Source organism: Sorex fumeus, unplaced genomic scaffold (assembly GCF_029834395.1).
Source record: "Sorex fumeus unplaced genomic scaffold, SorFum_2.1 ptg000072l, whole genome shotgun sequence".
NCBI lineage: Eukaryota > Metazoa > Chordata > Mammalia > Eulipotyphla > Soricidae > Sorex > Sorex fumeus.
The window spans coordinates 41,949,903-41,969,646 of NW_026606129.1; the positions used below are offsets into that span (position 1 = coordinate 41,949,903).

The 19,744-nt window shown below is 41.1% G+C and overlaps 1 protein-coding gene across 1 annotated transcript in view; it reads left to right on the top strand.

Moving 5' to 3' along the window:
• The first annotated feature begins 1,420 nt into the window (after nucleotides 1–1,420).
• The window catches only part of MOBP (myelin associated oligodendrocyte basic protein), a 43,825-nt gene continuing 25,501 nt past the window's right edge, over nucleotides 1,421–19,744 (top strand). Inside the window, exon 1 of the mRNA XM_056129885.1 lies at nucleotides 1,421–1,499. The gene's annotated coding sequence lies outside the window, so the exon portion shown is untranslated. The remainder of the gene's footprint in view (nucleotides 1,500–19,744) is intronic.

A 19,744-nucleotide genomic window follows, 5' to 3' on the forward strand; every position in this document is an offset into this window, starting at 1 on the left:
TTATGCATAATCACATAAATTCCTATATTGCATGAGAAAACACAGTTGATAATTCTGTAGAAATTCTGAATTTAGAAGCCTGAACAATAGTACAGGAGGTAGGGCAGTTGCCTCACATGTGGCTGACCCAGGTTCAATCACTGGCACCATATATGGTCCCAGAGCACCACCAGGATTGATCCTTGAGCACAGATCTAGGAGTAAGCCCTGAGCACATCTGGGTATGGTCCCCAAACAACAAGCAAACAAAAAAGAAATTCTGAATGTAATGCCTCAAGTTGCATACGTTGATTGAGTGTACTATGCAAAAAATAGTCTCTCTTTCCAGAACTGTAGGGAAAGAGGACATTCCTCAATTCATTTCTTGAAATTCTCTATTGTGAAGATAACATTTTTGGTTTGTTTTTGGACCACACCTGGCGGTGCTCAGGGCTCACTTCTGGGTCTGTGCTCAGGGATCATTTCTAGGTGTGTTCAGGAGACCAAATGGGATGCCAATGATCGAACCCAGGTCAGCTGTGTGCAAACAAATACCTTAGCTGGTATATTCTCTCTTTGGCCTTGTGAAGATAATTTTTTTGTTTGTTTGTTTTTGGACCACAACCGGTGGTGTTAAGGTATTACTCTGCTCTGCTCTCAGGGATCACTCCTGCAGGCTTGGGGAACCATATATGCTGCTAGGGATCAAATCTGGGTTGGCCATGTGCAAGGCAAGAGTCCTACCCACTGTACTATTGCTCCAGCCTCTTGTGAAGATAATTTTTATTTGTTGCATTTTTATAACAACATTCTGGAATTTAATTTATTAGTATTATAAACAAAAATCATATTCATGTAGGAAAAAATAGCTCAAAGGATTAGAGTATATGCCACACACCAAGCTTGTGGGAGCCTGGATTAAATCCCTGGCACTGCACGGTCCACAACAAGCAATCCCTGAGCATTGGTGTAACCCCTGTGCACTGCTGATATTGTCCAAACCCCACCCCAGCTCCATCATGTTTGTAAGACTCATATTTATTAGGAGAAATGACTAAAGATAATTTTATGTTTCCTCCACAGTGATGAGGTGTATATTAAAAGACTTCCATGTGAACTGGAATAGAGTACAGAAAATGAGGCTCTTGGCTTGCATGTGACCAACTTGCAAGGTTTGATGACTAGTACTGCATATGGTTGGTCCCCCCCAACAATATCAGGAGTGGTCCCCTTCTTTCCCCTGCCGCAAAGACTTGCATGTGATTTTTTGATTACAACTTTCTCCTTCCCCACAACTGACAGACGCCATCTAGATCAGATGTCATAATTCTTCTCAGGATTAAGAAAGTGATACTCCATGTACATAACAAACTTGAATTAATTAGAACCTAAGCAATTAAAGCACTGAATTAACCAGAACACATTCTATTGCTTCACTTTTAGGGAAAAAGAAGCAAATGATACCAAGACAAGCTGCTAACAGGGATCTAATCATCAGATGTGTGCGGAGGAAAATACAGGTACCAGTGAATCTTCTAATTTTGGGATCTGCATCTAAATTATTGTATCATGATTACTGGCATTCAGAAAGTCACAGTAGAATGCAGAATCAGCAAAAGACTGAGAATTAAACATTCAATTAAAGGTAAAATACTTGTTAGAACATTGCCAGGTGTCTCATGGCATTCTAGGTTTGGGGACAAAAATATAAAAATATTTTTTTCCTCTATCACAGAGCCCATGACTAAAGCCAAAAATATATATTTTTTGAATCCATACCCAGTGATGCTCAGGGATTACTCCTGGGATCATTCCAGACAGGCCCAGGGAACCATATGGGATGCAGGTGATAGGACATGGGTTAGCCAAGTCCCACCCATGGTATTATTGCTGTAGCCTCTTAAGCCAACATTTGTTTACCTCAGCAAACCCAAGCACTATGTACAGTGAAGTGAAAAAAGAGAATTTCTACACCAATATCTTCAAACTATACTTTGGAGATTCCTCTTTGTCTTTCCTAAATTCAGTCAGTTGATGAGACCAAGACTTCATCTAGCAGTCTCGCAAATGGAGGCCACTTTACCTTCCGTGTAACTCCAGCTTGGAGTGTGGAGGCCAACGTCCTCCCCAGTGATACTGTCAACCACTGCACTTTCACTTTCTAGTTACTTCTCTACATGTTGAAGCATGTGCTGGTTTTATTTATTTATTATTAATTTTTGGCTGCACCTAACAGTGCTTAGGGCTTACTCCTGGCTCTGATCCCTGAAGGAGCTTGGGGGACTTTATGGGGTGCCAGGGACTGAACCCGGGTAGATCCCATGCAGGGCAAACATCTTACCTATTGTACTATCGCTCTAGTCCCATTGTGTTTTATTTCTTGTCTGCTTTTATCTGACCTCCTAGTTACTTCGTTATAGATGATTTTGTCACTAGGTTCTATATTCCTTTCCACTGTAATTCCATCCATTAATTTACATGACTTTATTTTAATTTTATTTATTTCTTTCTACAAAGTTGTTCATAATTGGATTCCAGTCATACAGTATTCCAACACCATTCCTCCACCAGTATACATTTCCCAGTACCAGTGTTCCCAGGTGCCCTCCCATCATCCTTCAACTTCCAACCCCTGATTACCTCTGTGGCAGGCACTTTTCTTATCTCTCTCTCTCTCTCTCACTCTCACTATCTCTTTCTCTCTCTCCTTTTGGGCATAGTGGTTTGCAATATCGATACAGAAAGGTTATCCAGCATATTCCTTACTTACTTTTAACCCTCAGCTCTTGTCCAGAGTGATCATTTCCAGTTATTGTTGTTACAGCAGCAGATGACTTTAATGTATATGTAAACAAACTATTTGTGATTCCAGTGAATTTTTTATCTTTTTTTTTAATGTAGGAGTACTGCTATTTATTCAGTCACTGATTAGGCTGATTGAATTGTGCATGAACTCTACCTTACTTTTTTCCCCCATTTTTTATAATTTTATTTATTGAATCACTGTGAGAGCAGTTACAAGCTTTCGGGTTTAAGTCTCAGTCATAAAATGAAACACTCGTACCTTCACCAGTGCCCATTATCCACCACCAAAATTTCCAGTATGCCCCCATCCCAAACCTTCCCCCTACCTGTGGGGCAGATGATTTCCAAATTACTCTCTCTATACTTTGATTATATTCAACATTTCGAAACCACACTCACCATTATTATTTGGGATTTTTATCCCAACACTCAGATCTGCCGAAAAGGCAACAGTAGACAATTTGTTTTCTATTGCTGGTTATGAATAACATATGATGTCGTGTGGCTGCGGTAGTGGCCACGCAATTTTGAAATTTCAAAATTTTAACAATTAAATCCGGAGGGATTTCTTGCCAAAATCTGCTGGGTTCTGAGATTTGTTCCTGAGTCTCTGGGATCATGGCCATTAAGCAGCTTGATCAGGTGACAGAGAGGCCATTTGTGGGCAGCGACTCGGGGTCTTGCTGGGGTGGGGAGTAAAGAGCCGGCTCCACCCCCATCCCATGAGGCCCCACGTGTCTCGTTACTGAGGGCCCAAACCTGACTGTCCAGTGGCCTCTGGAAGATGGCGGCCACCGTGTCACGAAGGGGGAGCAGGCGGAGGGACAACACTCTTTCCTGCCTGGGGTGGCCCGACAACAGTAACCTACTGTGGGTTCCAGATGCATTTCTGCCAAAAGCCTCTGAGTTTCAAGATTTATTTCTAAGTCTCTGGGATCATGGCCGTTAAGCAGCTTGATCAGGAGCCAGAGAGGCCATTCGTGGACGGCATCTCGGGGTCTCGATGGCATGGGGAGGAAAGGGCTGGCTCCACCACCATCCTGTGAGGCCCCATGTGTCTCATCACTGCGGGCCCAAACCTGACTGGTTTCTGTAGGATGGCGGCCACTAGGCCTCCAGGGGAAACAGGCCAAGGCACGAAACCTATTCCCATCTGGGGTGGCCCAGCACCTAACTTACTACAGGGACCGGACGCATTTCTGCCGAAAGCCATTGGGTTTCAAGATTTGTTTCTGAGTCTCTGGATCATGGCCGTTAAGCAGTTCAATCAGGAACCAGAGAGGCCATGCCTCCAATTATATAGCTGAGCCAGAGGTGGTTTGTGGGTGTGGCTCCCACATACCTAACTTTTGGCCTTTTACTTTCTTGGTAAACTTTGCCCCAAGTTCTTGGGGTCTGGCCAAAGGCACAGCAGCAATTTGGGGGTATCTGGAAGTCTGAAGGCACCATCAGGCTGCTGATACACTCTCCTCACAGGTACAAATTGACCTGCTGGTGGCACCATACCCCCGTCCATCTGCTTTATATCCATTTTCAGGATACTGAGAAACTCGTAGGACTTGGAACTATGCCATGTCTTAACCAAATAGTAGAAACATATTGCAGCTCACTCACACTCTTCCTTCCTTTTTATTACCACTGTTGTTCTGCTTGATACTTCACTTGACTTGCTCCTTCATCTCTCCATCGATCACTTTTTTCTATCCCCTATTTTCTTCCTATTACTGATTTGACTCTAGTAATTCATTTTAATTATTGTTCTGGAAATTTCTAATTCTATATGGATCATATGTCATCTCTAAATTAGAACTCAGGATACCTAGAACAATTGGAGAAAAACAAAACACAATTGGCAGATTGGAATCACTATCAATTAAAGGTCAGTGACCTCTTCTAGGCCATTAAAACTACCTGATGGTTTGATCTTCAAATTCCTGAAAACCTCTTTAGATCTCAGCTTTAATCTTGCCTCCCATTTCACTGGAAAAATGGACGTTATTAGATGGGAATTTTGTACAGTAAAATCCTTTCCTTTTTTTCCAACAAAGTTTATCTTCTTAATTCTAAATTCCATCACCTCAGGTTTTCCTCAAGAATACTCATTCTTTTCTCCTTATTTTATTTCCTCTTTATTAGGCCATTCCTAGTAGCACTTACACATGGTTTAATCTATCTCATGATAGCAAAACCCAACTAAACCAACGGATTACATTTTATCCAGCCAGATCTCCCTCTCCCTCTAAAGAAATATTCTCTGGAAACCATATACTTCTACAGTTACTACCACTATCTTCTCTAATCTTGAAGTTCTATTCTAAAGTTGCCTATATAACTGAGTCACTCACTTAACAATGTATCTGTCAATGACAGATAGCATATGTGAAGATGGTCACAGTAAGACTATATTATAAAGCCTAGATATGTAATGGGACGAGCCATCTAGACCTGAGTAATTCCACTCTATATTTGTGCAGTGACAAAATTGCCTATTTTCTCAGAATAAATCCTCATTGTTAAATGACACTCTTGCAGTTTCTCTAAATCCTCAATCCTTAATCTCTAATCTACCTTCTGCTTCTTCCACTGTATGGAAATCACACTTGTTGAAGCCATCAGTTATTTTTTGGGTTATTTACTCAAATGCTCTCTTTATAATCCTCATGTTTCAGAATCATTCAACAAAATCAACTACTTCCTCCACTGAAACACTTTTTCCCATTGGCCTTCATGTTATCATATTCTCCAGTTTTTCTCTAACCTCTCTTTTTCTTCTATGTACTTTTGCCAATCACGCCTCCTTTACCTGACATGTAAGTGTGGCTGGGACTGAGGCACATTCTAAACGCAGCCAATCTCATCCATCCCCATGGATTCAACTGCCAACAACTTTCTAATTTTATCTTCCACCCAAACTCTCCTTTGAAATGTCCTCTCGACAGCTCCATCTGATGGCTCTATCTACCTTGAATCATTTCTTTTACTTCTCTTGTTTCTTTGACTAGATAAATTTATTAATTCAACATAGCATTTCAATATATCGAGGAATAAAAATAATTAAAGATGGAGGAATATAACTTGCAAGATGAAACTTGGGGAAGTTCAGCAAGTTTACTTATTTTGGATGCCTCAGATAATGGTTTGGCGCACAAAATTCAGAAATAGAGTGGTTGACAATCTAGTGCTCATTTCAGTTTTTCTCTGATCTGGTTTCTTTTTTATCTTCATGAGACTAATGGCTTTGGAGAGTCTAAGACAAGACAAGCTAGCAGTTTTAGCCGTCCAGTACCAGTCCAAAAAAAAAATCAGCCCATCAAATCATCTAGATTCTCTCTTTTTTTTTAGTTCCTTCCTATGACTATAGACCAAGTTAACATTTGTATTTTTTCTACAAGATAATGCAAATCTGGAACATTCACTACTTCTATAATTCAGGAAGGAATTATATAAGAGAGATTTGTTTAACCTAAGCAAGTGTACCTCATAGTCATATCATTTCTGTTAAAAAAGAAAAATTCAACCCTTATTTCTTACTTGATGTAATATGTAAGATAAAAAAGACAATTACAAAAGATAGATAAAATATGGACTTTGACAAAATAATCCTTTTTACAAGGATATCACTTTATGTCTAAAACCTTATTTCTTAAAATATCCCTGCTGAGAATTTGACAAAATCAGCCTGAATCCTCAATAACACCCCATAAAACAGAAGCTCCTGCAGATTTTAAAGACCATTTAAACTCAAGCACAGATAAATATCATTCATTGACTGTGTGTGTAGTGGTGGTGGTGGGGATGAGGTAGGCATTGCAGAACCCTGTCATTCAGAGAGAAACCCTTCCCTCAAAGAGTTTAGGCTGAGCTCACACACATTATTAAAAGTGTGCTACGTCCACCAAAAGAAGTATGTACAAATTACAGAGAGACCCCTGGTAGATCCTTTGATGAAGTGAGACTTTAGTGGGGTTATTTTAGATGATTAGGAGGTTGCCACACAACCATGATGGGAAAGAGGCATTCCAAGACAAGGGAACAGCATATTCAGTGGTGCACCTTTGGAGTAGAGAATGCCATTCTCGACCCGGTGCAGTGACTGATGGTGGTGAGATAAAAAAAAAAGTGGGGGAAAGGGTATAAATGCATATGGAGTCACATCAATGAAAGAATCAAGGACTCTGTTATGTGACTGGAAAGAGCTTCTGAAGATTTTGAACAGAAAAATATGGAGATAAGTGTGGAGACAAATGCTTGCTTTTGATTCCTGTTCCTGGACTGTCTTGCCCCAAATAATACAAATTATTTATTCACACATGTCTGTAAGTGAAAATGCATACTGTACCTTAGTTACAAATGTAAAAATAAAGACCTACCTGTGATTAGAATTGGATTCAGAAAATCGTTGTACTTGTTACATGGTTATATGACTTCAAAATAATAAGTTTTTTACTCTTAAGACATTGCTAAGTGGTCTGTGTACTCATTGCCAATCCTTGAGTCATACTTCTTACTTCCCTATAAGGGCTGGAATCAGGTAAAGCTTGTTCATTCTGAGAGGACTTTTGCATAAGTTTGACAGTTGTCTGTGGGTGTATGACCCCAGAACCACTTAAATTTGTTCTCATTGCCTGAAACAAAGCAAAGCAATGGGGGCTTTGTTTTGACTTCCTGATGAGTTGTCAACTCCCCAAACAATTAGGGGCTTGTGATACCATTACTTTTATAATTTACCTCATCACTTCATCGAATCAGGCCTGGATTTTGGCAAGATGCTGCTTTGTGTGGAAGCGCACTCTGATTTGAAATGTGCTTCTCTCTATCCCTATATTCTGTTACCTGGAACTGGTTTCCCAACAAAATCCTGCTCTTGAACATTTAGTACTAATCTGTAATTTTGGTTGCAAAGGACACAGATGGATAACCATGGACTAATGGATAAATATATCCTTGGAGACAGGTGTAGTAACTATTTGCCAAAGTTCACTTGTAGTTTTGCTTAACAGAGCAGCACAGAAGCCATAGTCATATTTTTTTATTAAAATTTTTTTATTGTAGTATCAGACATTTTCGTGGAACAGAACTCCTATAATTTTTTTTCAAGAGAAATTTTGAACATTCATATCAGCTCCATGAAACTGAACATTTTCTTTTTCTAGTGACAGACTGGTTTTTGTTTATTTTTTAAAATGGCAGGGAAATAAAAAAATTTTTTTTTTCCGGTGTGTCTGACCTAAGAATCTGACCTATTGCTTAACTACCTTAAATTTTTTTTTTGTTTTGGCACCATGATTTACACAATTACCATAATGCATAATATTGATATTGGCAGGGTTTCATGCAAAAAATCTTTCAACACCACACCCTCTACCAGTGTCAACGCTCCTCCATCGTTGTCCCAGTGCCCCCATATTCTATCTTTTCCCAATTCTCTCTACAGTTGTTCGCTTCCTCCTCAAGACCAGTTCTCAGTTTTTGTTGCCTTCAAGCATTTGTTGTTTCTTTACTATGCTACTTCATATACCGCATATGAGGAGATCATTCTTATCTACCCCTCTGCTTCTGACTCACAGCACTCAGCATGGGACTCTCCAGATCTGTGTAAATTCACTCATAGGAAAGTATTAGTCTCTGGCTTGAGAGAATTAGTAAGGTTTTAGAAACTATTTAAGATCTCTAAGGGAGATGGTGAACTTGGTATGAATTTGCTTTGCAGTGGTACTTTTCCCCTCCCAAACCAGGGGAGTTGGGGCCGGGCAGCCTTCAAAAGGGGAAGAAGGGCTGGAAAGAAATGTCGGTCTGAGTTTTTGCACCAGAAACTGCTCCCATACGAAATACATGTGCATTTGTCACATATGGCTGTGTAGGAAAAGTAGCTGTCTGGGAGGTTCTGTTTGTAATTTTAGGAATTAAACCCAAGGTCTAAGTTCTGTGTTTTCCTGCAGGTCTACAGTGTCACTTTAATTTTGGGGTCAATCAGAATGGGTGCATGTAAGCATCTCTTTATTGTTGCTTCTCTTTGCTTGAATCCTTACAGTATCAAACATCTGTTTGAGATTGCTATTTTTTTCCCCTTCAGGTTTCTCTTTTTTCTATTATTTGCTTGTTTTTCAGTTTTAAAAGTTGTCTGTTATATGTTTTCCTTAAACGTACTGTTTATTAAGGGACGTAGCTCAGAAGTAGAGCCCATGTCTTGTTAGTGTGAAGTTCTGGGTTTGATTCCCGTCAGTACAAAAACAAACAGACTTCTAAAGTTTTCGGACCTATAGTACAGGAGGTCAGGCATTTTTCTTACAAGTAATGGTCTCAGTTTGGTCCCTGACACTGTGTATCACTGTCACTGCATATGCGAATGAAGTTCAGACCTGCTTCCTCCTCCCGTGCTCCCCCTAACAAAAACCAACCTAATGGCATTCTTTTTATTCAGCTTGTGTTTTTATGTTTTTTGTTTGTTTTCCTCTGTGTTGACTCGGGCCTTTTGCTTGTAACATCATGGTATCTTCTATTCTACGCAATTATAATCTGGTGCTTTGTTTTCTTTCTTTCCCTGTTTGCTGTGTTAGAGCCGCACTGGGTCAGGGTTAGGAGTACAGACTATATTTCCTTGTTTGTGGTCCCCAGGCCCCTATTTTCTAGTTCTGTGGGTTATAGAACTTCCCTGTGTTTCAGTTAATTCATTTGTGAAGTGGGGTTGTTATGAGGAGATGAAGATCAAATGAGTTAAAAACATAAACCCTGGGGCCTTGGGCATAGTACAGGGTGTAGGAATGTACCTGAACCTGGTTTGACCCATGGTACCTCATGTCTATGATGTCTTAATAGCAAATTTTATGAGTTTGTATATCTGGGAGGGGCCATCTTTTTTTATTCAAAATTATTATTTATTTTATTTATTTTTTATTTTTTTGCTTTTTGGGTCACACCCTGCTTTGCAAGGGGTTACTCCTGGCTCATGCACTCAGGAATTACTCCTGGCAGTGCTCGGGGGACCATATGGGATGCTGGGTCGTCCGCGTGCAAGGCAAACGCCCTTCCCGCTGTGCTATCACTCTAGCCCTGTGGAGTGCTAGTACAGAGATACATAGGTGCTCGTCTTGCATTCAACCTCCAGCATCATATAGGGTACACAGGAGTAGCTAATGGGCACCACAGAGTGTATAGCCTCAAACCAAACAAAACAAAACAAAACAAAATCTTGACTTCTTTTGGTCCTTTATATTTTTATACAGAGTTGTCAGGTCAATTATTTGGAAACCTGATATTTATTGGAGTTGCATTAAATTGATTTATTAGATATAATTTAATATACTTGTAATATTGCATATTAATCTGTAGCCTTTTAAAAGGATTTTCATTAAAAAAAAAGGATTTTCATTTTATTTATGAAGGACTTGCATTTTTCCATAAGTTATATATTTTTCTATGAGTGTCCTACAATTTACGGAGAGTGTAAGTGGCTTTTTTAGTTTTATATGTTTTGACTGGGTATTTTTGATCTTGTTCTTGGTGTATTAACCTTGTTTATAGAACTATATTGTTGAAATTAATTTTAGATTTAGTGGATTATAGAGTCTAACAGTTTTTTTTAACTTTGTTTTCTGTATTGGTTAGGATTTCAAATACAATATTGAATAGTAGTAATGGTAATATCCCTCTTGAGATATCTTATTTGTATGAAAATGTTCCTAAATTCTCACCAGAAGCAAACTGTTATAGAAGATATTTTGGTTGCTAAGTTAAAGTGCTTGCCTTGCATGTGGCCAACACAGGTTCAATCTCTGGCACTCCATATTATCTCCTGAACACTGCCAGAAGAAATTCCTGAGTGCAGAGACAGGAGTGACCTCTCAGCATCACTAGTTGTGACTCCAAAACTCAAAATTAAAAAATAGCATTTTTGTTTTGGGTGGGCAGCGGCCGGGGACCACACGGTGCTGGTGGTAGTGGTGGGGGGGTTACTCCTGGCTCAGGAACTTCTCCTGGCAGGCTTGTGAAACAATATGGGATGCTGGGGATTGAACCCTGGTTGACCGCATGGCAAAGTAAACTCTTTACTTGCTGTACTATTTCTCAACAACCATCCCCCCTCCAAAATAGTTTTATTGACAAAAAATTATTTAGAGAAATATGAATGGGAGTGAGGGTAAAAAGCGAGAGAGTGTGTGAGAGAGAGAGAAAGAGAGACAGACAGACAGACAGACTTGTTCAAGAGAGAAAGTGAACTTCTCCAGAGTGGGAAAAGCCCATGATTGCTAATTCTAAAAAGGAGATAATGTTATGGACAGTTCCTTTTCTTTCCATTATAAATGAGTATTGAATTCTTCACCCTCATGATTTTTTTTTTGTTTTTTGGGTCACACCTGGTGAGGCACAGGGGTTACTCCTGGCTCTGCGCTCAGGAATTACCCCTGGCGATGCTCAGGGGACCATATGGGATGCTGGGAATCGAACCCAGGTCAGCCGTGTGCAAGGCAAACGCCCTACCCGCTGTGCTATTGCTCCAGCCCCCACCCTCATGATTTAGAAAATTTCATTTTATTTCTAGGTATATCCGGTTTCTTGTTGCTACTATAAATGCATTACTATTTTGTGGGGGAGTGCTGGGCCACTCTTGACAGTGCTCACTGATTCCACTGGGCATTTCTTCAGTCATCATTAAAGCCAAGTGTTTTCCTTGCTGTATCTTTTCTAACAATTTCCAGATTCCAGTGTGTCTGCAAGTCCTGTGAATTCTGCTTTCAAGATGTACTTCCATTGAACTTCCCTAGAAAATTATTTCTCTCCCCTTGTCTTCTTGCTTCCTCTCTTGCTTCTTTCAATGGTTGTTGTAAGGAGTCTGACTGAGTACCTTTCAGGGAACCGGAACAGGAGTGTTAATCTCCTCTAGTCAAGATCTTCCAAGGTCTTTCTCTCTGCTCTACCTTATTCTCAAAGCTTGTTTCCCCCTTGCCCATGTCTCACTTCAGATCCCCTTGCTCTTGTCACAGCCGCCTCTGTTTCCACCACATACCTGTCAGACCTTGTTCAGGAACTCTCTCCGACCCTACACCTGAAGGTTCCTACTTGCCCTTCAGATCTCACCTCCTCAGCCCTTGGCTCTATATTTGCCTTCCTGTTGTATTCTTACTGGCACCCAGTTCCTCTCCCTGAGAACCCTGCTGACACCTTAATTACCTGCTGACAGCGCTGATCATGAGATAATCTGTTCAGTTCTTCCTCATTCCATCCAAAGCTCCCTACATCTTGGGTAATGCCAGACATCAGAAAGGCATCAACAAACGTTTGATAGCCCAGCATGATCTGGGTAGCCTGATATCACCAGGACTCTTCGACCAGTCCAGGGCTTTGTGGTCACTAACTGCCTCTGACTACCATGGACACACTGGGAGGGCTCTTGCCAGCCTGGGGATTAATTAGCCCTGAGAGCCTTTCTGAGTGACTAGGACTCCTGTGTCTCTTCTGTGCAGGGCAGAGTCGCTCATGCAGCTCTTTAGGGTATTATCTCTGGAGGTGGCTGAAGGCACCCGAGGCTGCTGTGGCGATTTTTGTTGTGAACTGCCACATGGACTCAGTGATAGCATTGTCTGCCTACCAGGAGTGGACACCATAAAAAAAATCTGGTTTCCTGTTATTTGCACTCACACCAATTTTGGGGTGAGGGTTTGGGTCACATCCAGTGGTGCTCAGGAGTCACACCTAGTGGTGCTTGGGGGACCATATGCAATGCCATGGATCTAACTAGGGTGTGCTGCATTCAAGGCAAGCACCTTAACTCCTGTACTATCTTCTAATCCCAGGACTTTTATTTTTACAATTATTTTTGAGTGGACACACTCAGCAATGCTCAGGAGTTACTCCTTGCTTTGCACTTAGGAATCACTCCTGGCAACGCTCAGGGGAGCATAAGGGATGAAGGGAATCAATTTTAGATCATCTGCGTGAAAGGCAAGTGTCTTACCGCTTTATCTGCTCTCCAGTTCCAGACCCTAGAACATTTAAAAAAATGTTTAATCACATTAACTATAAGCGCATATAAACTACTGACTTTCAATATCAGGTTGTACTTGCTTTCTTTTTTTCTCAGTTTTTAAAAGAATTACTATGAGATACACAGTTACAAAGTTGTTCATGATTGGGTTTCACTCATACAATGTTCCAACACCCAACCCTTCACCAGTGTCCATTTCCCACCACCAATGTCCACTGCACCCCCCCAAGGACTTTTATTTATTTATTTATTTAAATTTTTATAGTGAAACTCCATGAGGTACAGTTGTAGTCTTACAAATTTTTGTGCTTGGGTTTCAGTTATACAATTATCAAGTACCCATCCCTTCACCAGTGCCCATTCTCTACCACCACTGATCCCAGTATCCCTCTCACTCCCCATCCCCCATCCCACCCTGCCTCTGTGGCAGGGCACTCCCTTTTGTTCTCTCTCTCCTTTTGGGTGTTGTGGTTTGCAAAAGAGGAATTGAGTAAAATGATAATTCAGTTCTTTCAATGAAGACCGGAGGATGGAAAGATAATAGAGTGAGTAAGGTGCCTTCATGAGGCTGACTTGGGTTCAATCCTGGGCACCATATGTGGCCCCCCAAGTCTGCCAGAAGTAATCTGTGAGCACTAAGGGAGTGGCCCACCAAACCAAAAACAAAACTAATCCTTCCATGATTAATCAAGTACAAGCAGATGAATAGTTAAATTAAGATGAGTCTTACTGTTTATACTGTTCATATAAATTTTTTGCAAAAATGCACAGATTCCATCAACAACTTTCTCTCCTTCCATAAAGTAACCTGAGTTTAAGAAAGACATCCAAAAATAAATGTTTCACTTTATTCTGGCAATTTTTTGAAAGGGTAGATGTGAAGAAGTTAAGTTTGAATGTTGCTACCATCTCCTCCCCCATTTCTGCTAGTAAGTACAATTCTACTTACCGTTTTTCACCTATATTCTTTCATTACTACTGAATTATATTTTATTTCCATCTCCTCTCATAGAATGTAGGTTAAAGGATTTTATCACTCTCAAGGGTTTTGATTTTCAGGGAATAAATATAAAATTTTGAAATGGAGGCAAGGATTTAGCGGAAATTCATTGAAGATTTATAAATATTTTAAGCACTTGAAGTTAGTTCAGTATTTTAAATGCTATGCATTTCATCTTGTTCTTGACACCGATCTATGAAAATTGAAATTGCTCATTACTTCCATCTCATCTCTTACTTAAATTATTATTCATAATCATCTGAAGGCAGAGAAGGTGGCAGTATGAGTTTTAATGAGAAATTACAGCTACAAAGAGGAAGGAGTGGGAAAAATTAAAAAAAAATCTCTACAAGGGATATGTTTCTCCTTGATAGAAAATCTTTACAAGGCATTTCTGCAAAGGTCACAGCTTTCCTAGTTAGTGAATTTCTGGGACAACCAGCATCTTATAGAGCACATTCAAGGAGGAGAGAGGTGAAATGAAGCTAAGGAGTCTTAAAATTCTCAAAAGTATGGCAGAGGTGTGGTATGGTGTAGTGAAAACATTCAGATAGGGTCGGAGAGATAAATCAGGGGAAAAGCATTTGCCTTGTGTGCAGCCAACCTTGATTTGACCTCCAGCACATGTTGTTCCCTGAGCACTGACAGGAGTGACCCCAAAGCACAGAGCCAGGAGTAAGCCCTGAGCATCCCAGTGTGTTGTCCCTCCCACCAAAGAGTCACCCAGATAAGTTTGAAGTTGCAAGGTGGTGGGTCTCAGTGCCACATACCAGTAGTAGTGGGAACAGGGTGCAGGTCCCCAGAGGAGGCCAGCCTCCACCACTCCCAGTGTGACCGTGAGCGAGTGCACAGCTTTGGTTGAGGAGCTGTCTGGGCCAATGCTCACAAGATGGGCCCTTGATTTCACACTTACAGTGCGTGGCTGGTAGGAGCACCAGGACATACCCCGTGTGGATGTGAAGGAGCTGTGTAAGTAGCAAAATAGAGCATAAGAAGAGACTGCTGAGTAGGTGCTCTGTGCCCCAGTGGCCTTGCTCAGGCCCAGTGGTCAGCACTATCCCTAAGCACCTTTAGACCATGGGACAAGATTAGGACAGATGAGGTACTTGTTTGGAAGACGTCAGCAGAGGTACAGCTCCCAGATACCCTCCCCCATTGACATAAGGACAGTAAGCTTCCCCTACTTCTATCCTCCTTGAGTAGGAATGCAGGGAAGTGATTAAGAGTACAGTAGGAAATATAATATATACATATATATTATATGTTACAAATATTATATGTAGCACTGTCCTCCCATTGTTCATTGATTTGCTCAAGTGGGCACCAGTAACATCTCCATTGTGAGACTTGTTGTTACTGTTTTTGGTATATCCAATACGCCATGCACATTTAATATATGTGTTACACATCACATGCATACAGCACATATATTATATTTTTTCTAATTTTTTTTTACCATGAGATAGACCATTACAAAGCTTTTTATGATTGGGTTTCAGTCATACAATGTTCCAACTCCCAGCCCTCCACCAGTGTAATATCCGAGCACCAGTGTCCCCAGTTTTCCTCCCACCCCTCCAAATCATCCCCCACCTTTGCCTGCCTCTATGGCAGGCACCTCTCTTCTCTTTCTCTCTCTCTCATTTTAGGCATTATGGTTCGCTGGAGCGATAGCACGGCGGGTAGGGCGTTTGCCTTGCACGCAGCCAACATGGCCGACCCGAGTTCGATTCCTCCGCCCCTCTTGGACAGCCCGGCAAGCTACCGAGAGTATTTGATATGCCAGACACAGTAACAACAAAGTCTCCAATGGAGACGTTACTGGGCCCGCTCGAGCAAATCGATGATCAATGGGAGGGCCTTTACCTTTTACCTTTACCTATGGTTTGCAATACAGATACCGAAAGATTATTGTGATCCTTTTATCTACTTTCAACATTCAGTTCTTGATCAGAGTGATCAAATTTTTTATAATTTTTTTTTTGCTTTTTGGGTCACACCCATGATGCTTAACAGTTACTCTTGGCTCTGCACTCAGGAATTACTTCTGGCAGTGCTTGGGGAATCATAATAGGATACCAGAGATTGAACTCGGGTCGGCCGTGTGCAAGGCAAATGCCCTACCCACTGTACTACCACTCTGCTCTATTTTTTTTAAATAATTTTTGAGGCTTTTAGATCCATACCAGGCTGTGCATAGGGCTTACTCATGGCTTTGTGCTCAGGGATCACTACTGGTAGTGTCCAGGGGACCAGATGTAGTGCCAGAATTGAACTTGGGTTGGTTTTGTGCAAGGCAAGTGCCTAAATCTCTCTGGCCTGGGGATAGAATCTTTTCTTTTTCTGGCTTTTTGCGTCATACCCAGCAATATCCAGGGCTTACTCCTGGCTCTGGATATTTCTCAAGGGCAGTCACTTGCTCAAGGAACCCGTCAACAAGAATTACTCATGGCCGTGCACAGGGCACCATATTGGATGCTGGGGATTGAACCTGGGTTGTCTGTGTACAAGGCAAAGGCCCTACCTGCTGTAGTATCGTACCAGACCCTGGGGGTAGAATCCTAACTGACTTCTTATTTGGAAGAAGGGAGCTTAAGCAAGAAGTGACCAAGCATAGAACTTCAGAAGTTCCTCTCTTCCCTCACCCATTCTTTGTTTATATTTTTTTGGGTCATACCTCGTGGTGCTCAGAAGTTACTCCCTGCTCTGTGCTCTGTGCTCTGCTCAGTGCTTGGGGATCAACACTTCTCTTGTTTCTCCAGCCAGTAATCATTATGGGCTTGTAATAGGGCATGAATTACAGGAAATAAAAAGGTTGGGACAGATCATTGTTTTCCTTTGGAGTCTTGACATCTGAAGCCAGGAGATAGTTTTCACAAAGTGTCCAGGTTCTGGATAATGGGGTAAAGGTTTACCTCCTGTCCTTCCCAAGTTGAATTTTTTATAGGGTAAGGGAAGGTACTTGCTCAAGGAACCATTTGGCAAGAACTGTGCTTTCCAAATACTGACCTGCATCTACCTTTCTCTTCGAAGAGTCTAATCTACTCTCATCTTTGACTTCCGGTGATCCCAGGTGTAAATCTGAGCACATGGGCTATGACACATAAGCTCACTACATGCCATGGCTCTTCTTTTCATAGAACTGCTCAGTACTAGGCACCATATGATACTTCCATGAATGATCACCCCGCATTCCAGTGGTTTACCTTTAGAAAAGGTGGTAGGAAGGAAGGGTCGGTAGAAGGAAGAAAATCCATTTTGTGTGTTGAGTTCCAATTTCCACTTCTGTCTCCTTAGAGAATAAGATCTTACTCTACTGTTGTTTATGGAGAGATGCTGGTGCCTTCACACTGCAGAATGTATGATTAGATGTGAAAGTACTTATTGAAGTTTCCTAATTACTTTGCATGAATTTGGAAAAGATGTAAAAGGTTAATCTGCTTTTCCCTAAAAAGTGTAAGTTTCACACTTTTCCTGTAATAACTTTCCCTGTCACTTTTCTTGCAATTACATTTTTATTTTTAATTAATCAGTCACTATTGTTTAAACCAGAGTAGGTCCTTGAGGGTACCTGGATGGACAGAGAGTACCTGTGGACAGACTAAGGGCCCTCGCATCATTAGGAGAGGCACATTTTGTTCATTCTTTCATTTTAATCAGCAGCTACTGAACAGCTTCTAAAGCAGGGAATGAACAACATTCTGAGGACAGAAAATTGAAGGAATCAGTGAAAGAATGAAGTAGCACAAAAAATTCCACTTTGTTTCTAGAATTATGTACAGTGCATGGAATCTGGGCAAAGAAGTAGGAGGGGTGATCATTTCTTCATGTGTCAAGGGAAGGAAGAAGAATTAAAATAAAGTTTGGTGGGGGTGGCCACACCCAGCAGTACTCAGGGCTTACTCTCCTGGCTTTTTACTCAGTGATCACACCTGGTGAGCTCGGAGAATCATATGTGGTGCCATAGATTATACTGGGCTTGGCCACATGAAGGGCAAACACCTTACCCACTGTACTATCATTCTGGCCCATCTAGAAGAATAAATTTTTAAAAAATTGAGGTCATGCCCATTGGTGCTGGGAGGGTTAAACCAGGTGCCAACCAGGTGTGGGTCTGACAGTTTAGTGCAAGACCAAGATATATTTGGTACCCCAGGGCTGAACCTAGTGATGCTTGAGGCGGAGCCAGGGATCAAACTTAGCCTTGCACCAGTGAGGTATGTGCACTACCACTTGAAATGTTGCCTGGGACCTCTGGAAAGAGTTTTGTTAAGTGGAAGGCAGCATCAGAAGTTGTCCTATGGAACTAAATTCAAGGTCTTGAAGTAATCCTGCCTCTTAGCCCCTAGGAACATTTGGGTAGGGCTAAAGCACTTTCCAGGGAAAAGCTGATTCTTGCAAAAAATTTATTTTTTTCTTTTGTTTTTGAGCCACACCTTGTAGGACTCAGCGATCACTCCTAGCTCAAGGAGTTGTATATGGTGCCAGAGATCAAATCTGGGTTGGTTTCATCCAAGGCATTCATCCTACCCATTGTAATATGTGGTAGTTAAATAAAATTCTTACTATATAGAAATATTATCTTCCCATGGACTCTGGCCTGCATCTCAGTGACCAAAATGTGGTCACATGGCAGAGTTGTAGATAACTTAATGGCTCTATGATGCTGCTAAACCAAATCGAAGTTTGCTATTGTACAGGGGCAGGGTGGATTGTGGATGCCAATAAGTCATAGTGATCATTTTGAGTTTGCTAATTTTAATCACCAATCCATAATATTAGAGAATTTTCTTAGCTTCAGATCCTTAATTTCCTCACTGTAAAATGGGAACAGTAGGTCCCCATTGCCTAGGGTAAGATTGGGAATCAGACATGATGGCAATAATGTAATTGTATGTGCTCAATAAATAGTGGGTATGTTTCGTGGGAAGATTCTTCTTCTTTTTTTTCTATTAGTGAAACACCGTGAGGTACAGTTGTAGACTTACAAATTTTTGTGCTTGGGTTTCAGTTATACAATGATCGAGTACCCATTCCACCACCAGTGCCCATTCTCCACCCCCACCAATTCCAGTCTCCCTCCCACCCCCAATCCCCCCATCCCACCCTGCCTCTGTGGAAGGGCACTCCCTTTTGTTCTCTCTCTCTCCTTTTGGGTTCTGTGGTTTGCAAAAGAGGCATTGGGTGGCAATCATGCATCTCCCATCCTGGGCAGATCTTCCCAGCACCCTTTATTTGGCGCTCTCGAGGGAAGATTCCTTCTTCTCTACCTTATTTCTCTCTCCTTCACATCCTTTTCTTCCCTTTTCAAATAATTGGCCCTTCACTTTCATTTGAGAGCAGATGGAACAATCTAGAAAGTGTGAAGATGATATTTTATATTTTCAAATATTTTTCTCTTCATCCTGCCACCCAGTTAATAATTGCCTTTGCTCTGAGATTAGGTGATATCTCTTGTGGAAACATCATGTAATTTGTTTATAGTCATGGAAGTAAATAAAAATGCAATTAGTGCTTGAATGAAATGTCATCAGAAAAACAGTGGATACATACAGCAAGATGAAGAATTCAGCCAAATTAAATAGATCATCTGAATGAATTCTCAGTGAAAGGAATTTATTAACCAAGTTATTTGCATTCAGTCTGGTGCTAGGTGCTTTGTCTGCTTGATTTTATTTAATGCTTCTAAAGGTCGTCTTGAGTTATTACTTGTTTATTCCCCTCTGTTATAGCATATATATTTATGTCTCCCCAAATCTACATATTTAAATATAATCCCTGATGTGGCAAAATTTATTTCCTGTGAGATAATCTGCTAGGGTGGGAACCTTATGAGAAAGCGTTGGTGTCCTTTATAAAATAGTTTTCACGGGGCTCCGGGCACCTCCATTATCTGTGAAGTAGGAAGAGGCCTTCACCAGACAGAATCTGCTGTTCCCTTGATCTTGGACTCTCCAGCTTCCAGGACTCTGATAAAT